The following is a 6,514-nucleotide window of genomic DNA, read 5'->3' on the forward strand; positions in this document are numbered from 1 at the left end:
ACTTAGGGTGACATGGTATACACATACTTTTTCATATTGGTTTCCTATTAACCTACCATCGCAATGTTTCATTGAAAAGCTTCCGTTTGATTTTATTTATCTAACAAATTACGAATAATCTTACATTCCGAAACGTCGTAGTACATATTTGTTTATGATTGCGTACTTGCGTCGGTTGGTATACCACGTTTTATATAACAACTATAAAAGTAATACATCTCACATTTAATCCTGTAACCGCCACATGAATTCACATATGCATGAACCATCGCATCACATCAGGTATTTATTACCAAGCATTGGAAATCAGATATGCATGAAAAGCCACCTTGGTTAAAAAATTAAAAGGCATGCACCCCTTACCGATCAAACAAACTATACCCATCTATTACCCAACATCTTTCTTAAACCAATAATAATATATAAATAAAATCTCAAAACCACATATACAAACAAAATCTCAGAATTCCGATGACGAAAGTGAGGAAGATTGTACAATTAGATCGTGACAGACGAAATTAGCAATTACGGCTACCGTTACCGAGATAACTTGCGGAATTTGAAGTTCTTGAGACTTATGTCACGTCGTGTTCTTTGGTGAAGACATGACGGTTCATCGGTTGGGTTCAGGCAGGTATAAACACGCCGGTAGGATCATTTGTATTTTCGTTCATATAGAAATTATATTACGTATTAGTTTGTGTCAATTGATTATATGTTGTTCTTGATTTGGTTATTATGTGTTCATTGATCCTTTTAAGGGCCATCAATTTGGTATTAGAGCAAAGGTCACCCACCAAGAACGAATCAAGAAGGATAACATGATTAGGAAGTGAGTGATTTCGATTACTGATCAAATCGGAAAAAGGAAAAGAACCAGACTATGATTTATTATTGAAATCGGCATGTGTTTTCTGTTGTATTTAAAGAATTGCATAAATTGCGAATATGAAGAAGACAGGCGAAACGGAATTCGAACGGGTGTTAATCAAACGGAGAAGAAGCATAGGAAACATCGCAGAGGGGACCAGCGACAAGAAATAAGAATGAAGAAGAATTTGAACCGCCGATTGCAAAAGGTTTGAGCATTCGCTTGAGGCCGGCGGCAGAAAAATCACAAAGTGATTGGAGGAGAGAACCGGCAAGGAAGAAATAGAATGATGCGTTTGTGAATCAAAAGTTTGACCAAAATTCAAAACTAAAGAAAGGTGTTTAAATAGTATTCAAACACAATCACGTTCAGTCAAAATTAGAATTATATTTTTTACTCGAAACTTAAAATCCGTTTTGAGGTCTTTTTTGTATAAAAAAGGCTTCTTAAATCCTTTTGTCTTTTCAGTTAGTGTAATTTCGCTTAGGTTTTGTTAATTAGTAGATATCTGCATTTAGAATTGTTCTATTCGGATTTGATTGTACATTTTGCTTCACGGGAGATGAATATTACATATGTATGTTTCAAGAATTATCTTCCATCAGATCCATGTTTCGCAAATCCTTCAGATCATAAATAGAGGGTAGATTTTGATACATGAGGGCATACAGAGTGGGCGGCAAAGGGATTTGGCAAAGTGACTTTGCCGCTCAGGGCACACTGCCGCCAACCTCCTTTGCCGCTCGGTGAAGATGGAGAAGCGGTGATGGGTTGCCGATGCGGGGAGAGGGAGGGTAGGAGAGAGAAGGGGTGTGTGGGGTGGGGTCCATGTCATCTCAACCAATCATACCTTTTTCTTTTAAATAGTTTACCAATTCATGAAGTGTCTAACCATTGCCTTCACTTTTGTGCATAGTTTAAACACTTTTCATTGAATGACATGACACATTCTCATTGGTTGATTTTGAAGTTTACCACTTTCAAGTGTCTAACCACTCCCTACACCCTGATAATGGTGCACCGTCTATTGTTTTTTGCTTTGCCGATTAACTTGATGTGTGATTACATTTTTTTTTCAATCCGTATACATAATGGAATTCCTTTATAGTATATATAATTTGTTCTCCAAATACCTAACCTCCCCATGCTAACAATTGCGTATAAACATGGATCTTTTTTTTTCTGCTCAGTGAACAATATTATTGGAAAACAAGAATGGGCATACATCTTATAAAGGAATTCCATTTAAATATCCCCCTTATCTTCAATTAACCAGGGCTTGGCTGGGGTATGTCGTTGGCTGGCATTCAAATTTCAGATATATATTCATATGTGTAATTAAGGATGAGATAGGTACCATACCGGTATCAATGTCAAAATTGAAGAAAAGTGTGTATCAACATGTACTAAAAGCATTCTAATCAATATCTCATATAATGATAATAAAGACATTCATAATCAACATCCGCTGCAACGCGCGTGCTGCGTCAACTCGTTTTCTAATACAAATACAAATTACTAAAAGAGTAAATTACAAGTTTTGTCATTTATGTTTACATCAAATTTCAGACGCTATCCTTTAGGCCAAAACTTGACAGGCGGTGTCCTTTACGTTTCAAAATCTTGCACGTTTTGTCCTTTATGCCAAACCCAGTTAGATTTTTTAGTTAAATCTGGTCACCCAGGGGCATTTTAGTCTTTCTACCCCATTTATTTAATATTATTTAAAAATAAAACAAAAAAATTTAAAATATTATTATTATTATTATTATTTATATATACAGTAAATTACTAACCACCATCACCACCACCCTTCATCACCATCACCACCACCCTCCACCACCGCCACCACCACCGCCACCACCACCACTACCGCCACCATCAAACACACCTTAAACCGCCCAACATAACAATCATGACACCCAAAAGATGAAGAACCAAATCGGAATTATTAAGTATTATCAAAAGATGAAGAACCAAATCGGAATTATTAAGTATCATCAAAAGATGAAGAACCAAATCATATAACGGAAAAGAGAGCTAACACGAACCTGAATTGCAAACAGAAATAAGCAGGCTAACCTGAGCCACCACCATCAACCACACCTTCACCCATTGTCGCACCTTACCCAACACCACAACTACCCCTATACATTTCCGGCGCCACCTCTGCCTTAACTAACCACGACGCCACCACCATCACCAAACATTCACTACTAGTTGTATCATATTCACCCCCTGACCATTCTCAACAAACCCAAATACCAAATCAAAAACCCCCAAACATCCCCAAAAACAAAAATATCAAAAACCCTAAAAAGACAATTCCGGCATCGAGTCTCCGACCACCACCACCTGCAATCGCCTATAACATCACCTCCATCGCCGAACCTACCCCACCACCACAAACCACCCCTTCACCCATCGTCGCACCTAACCCACCAACAAAACCACCCCTTCACCCACCGCACCTAACCCGCCATCACAACTACCCCTAACCCACCACTACCTGCAATAGCACCACAACAACCATCAAGCACCTCCACCACTGTTGTTAGAGAGAGAGAGAGAGAGAGAGAGAGAGAGAGAGAGAGAGAGAGAGAGAGAGGGGGGAGAGAGAAGTTTGAGATCTGAATGAGAAAAAAGGAAGTTTATATATTTTTTATTTTTAAGTTTTGTACAAGTTAGTCCCTGAATAAATTTTTTTTTACAAAATAGTCCATTGAAATGTGAAACGACAAAAATGCCCTCATGTGCAATGCACATGACCAGATTTAACCAAAAAATCTAACTGGGTTTGGCCTAAAGGACAAAACGTGCAAGATTTTGAAACGTAAAGGACACCGCCTGTCAAGTTTTGGCCTAAAGAACAGCGCCTGAAATTTGATATAAACATAAAGGACAAAACTTGTAATTTACTCTTACTAAAAACTTCTTTGTAAATAAGTTTGGTTTGCTCCTCGAAGATTACCATTTATATCAATGTATAGAGATGTAAAAAATATCTAATTTAATCTAAGCTAAATTCTAATAAAGAACTTCAATTAATGTCACATGACAATACCTCCTACAATCCAATTTTTTTATTAAGTTTTATATTTTTGTTTCTTTTTTATATTCAAAATTTAAAAGGTCACGTTTATCTATACAATCATAATTTAAAATTTTGATTAACTTATAGTTTCATAATTTAAAATTTCGATTAGCATAATCTAAGTTATCTTTTTTTTTTTCTTTTTTTAGGATATATTTTCATTTACACCCGCTAATATTTAATAAATTTATCATACGGTCCATCAACTTTGGTAATGATATATTTAGCATCTTAACTTAAATAATGTTTCCTTCCATATGTACAGTAGTATAGTGTCGATGCTGTAAGGAACTAAACCAATATTTTTTCCATAACGTTCGAGTATATCGCCATAGCATGGTCTTTTATCGTCGCATAAAATGTCCCTTAGTGATTTGCTTATTTTTATATACAGTGTTTTTTTTCTTTTTATGTACATCCGCTTTCAGCGTTGACACTTCCACCCCATCGACATTATTAAACTTTGTAAAATGTCATTTTAATCCTCTCGAGTTTTACGTGCTTATTTTTATGTTCAATTTCGGTTGGTTTACTTTTTGACAAAAATTTGTACGGAAACGAGTAGGAAATATAAATTCGAGTTAGTTTACGTTTTGACGTCGTTGCAACGCGTGGTACCATTTTTTAACTTAAAAATACTATTTTTTTACATGCGTACAAATCTAAGTTGATTTATGTTCGACGTAATTTTTTTGAGCCAGGTCAAATATAATACGTTTCATGCTTAGTTTTATGTGTGTTTTCAGTTAGTCTGTGTTGTGACATAAATTTTGTTCAGAAACGAGTAGATAAATTCGAGTTACTTTAACTTTCGGCGGCGCTGCAACGCGCGACGAGTCAAAATACTAGCTGGTTATATAAAAAACAAACCAACTCTGGATAGTGATTGACGTTGAATTTTATTTATTGTCATTGTGAAAGATAAAGCAAGAGATAATTGTCGTTTTCAAATTATCTTTTTTTTTTTTGAACAACAAAACATTATTTTCATTCATTCCACCAGCAAGTCAGCATAGCAAGATGCTACGGAGACATGATTACATCCAAGATCTCCACTACACCAAGAAAAATACACAATGTCAAATTATTGGACGGTTCATGCTAAAACAAATCAAGTTTTACATTTAGATATTAAATCTTCTTTAATCGCTCCAAGACACCCGGACATTCTTTGATCTTTGCCTCATCCATTCAAATTATCTTTTTTTTAAATGAGTTTTTCTTAAGTTATACATTTTTAGACAATCAAAGCACCATATTAAATTTAGTAGTAAACTAGTTATTAGAGGAGGATTACGTAGGAGACTTTTAAATCTTAGAATTAACATTATAGATATGAATTTAACATTATATCAATTACCGTAAAAGTAAAATACGATATTGAATAATTGACTTATAAAAAATCTCGGTATTCATTAATATAAATCAGGAAAACATTATTTCTATATTTATAATAAGTGATATCTATTATAAATGATTAAATAATATATATGTTAATATATTAAAATAAAATATAGTAAAAATTGTGAGGTTGAAAGAGAATATGTCTCGTAACATAAATTAGAATCTTTTGTTAGAGGTTAGCTTAGATTAGTTGTTATCTTTTGTTTTGACACCAAATTAGATTATATACTAATTAGTAATTACAACTTCAAAACGCCATTGATGTTTCTCATTTTCGCATTATCTCACAAAACGAATTTTGTTTTACACTTTACCCACAAATCAACTTATGCAACACACTTGAGATATAATACATAAACCCCAATTTTTGTTTCTCTCCAACTATTACGCCTAGATTCACCGACGTTTTACACTTTACCCACAAAACTAACTTATGCAACACAGTTGAGATATAATACATAGAGAAAGGTTAACGTACAAAACTGCTTAACGTACAAAACTGCTTAACGTACATAACATACGCGACGGCTTAACAACATGCGTGATTAAGTTTATAACGTGCGTTATTATATATTGAACAAATTACCATGCGTGATTACCTACATGTATGCGTAATAATGCACAAAAACTGCTTCCATGCGTGATTAGGTTTCCATTTATAACTTGCGTGATTTTCAAATGCACTTGCGTAATTTGGTCGCGTACGTTTTGTAGGTTAAGCTGTAATGTACATTATACTTTCTCATAATACATAAACCCCAATTTTAGTTTTTCTCTTACTATTACACCTAAATCCACGATTAATGAGGGAGAGGTAGAACCGTAAAAAGAGAGGGATTGAGAGAAGCATGGAGGCCAGCAGGGGGGGACCCATGTTGAACGGGTCGGGGTCCCTGGACCCCAATGTTTTTTTAAAAAGTTAGAAGATCCGGTATATTAAATTTATAAGTACCACATAAATATAATTAGGTGGACACCATCTATACTTTCTATAAAAGGAAAAATTCCGATGACTTAAGAAAAGCTGATGTGACAGCCAGAGAGGCTGTTCAACAATGCTTTTCTTATGTCATTACTGCATCATAAAGCCTAATACATAAAATCACTTTAAAATCTATAAAACTCTGGCATCCAAAATCTCTGCC

General features: G+C 34.7%; 1 long non-coding RNA gene across 1 annotated transcript; it reads left to right on the forward strand.

The window, feature by feature from the left end:
- The first annotated feature begins 303 nt into the window (after positions 1 to 303).
- LOC110896287 lies at positions 304 to 1,397 on the forward strand. Its single transcript, XR_002567807.2, has 2 exons — positions 304 to 634; positions 762 to 1,397. It is a non-coding gene; the product is annotated as an uncharacterized LOC110896287 (long non-coding RNA).
- Positions 1,398 to 6,514: the final 5,117 nt, after the last annotated feature.

This window comes from Helianthus annuus, chromosome 12 (genome assembly GCF_002127325.2).
Source record: "Helianthus annuus cultivar XRQ/B chromosome 12, HanXRQr2.0-SUNRISE, whole genome shotgun sequence".
Classification (NCBI taxonomy): Eukaryota; Viridiplantae; Streptophyta; class Magnoliopsida; order Asterales; family Asteraceae; genus Helianthus; species Helianthus annuus.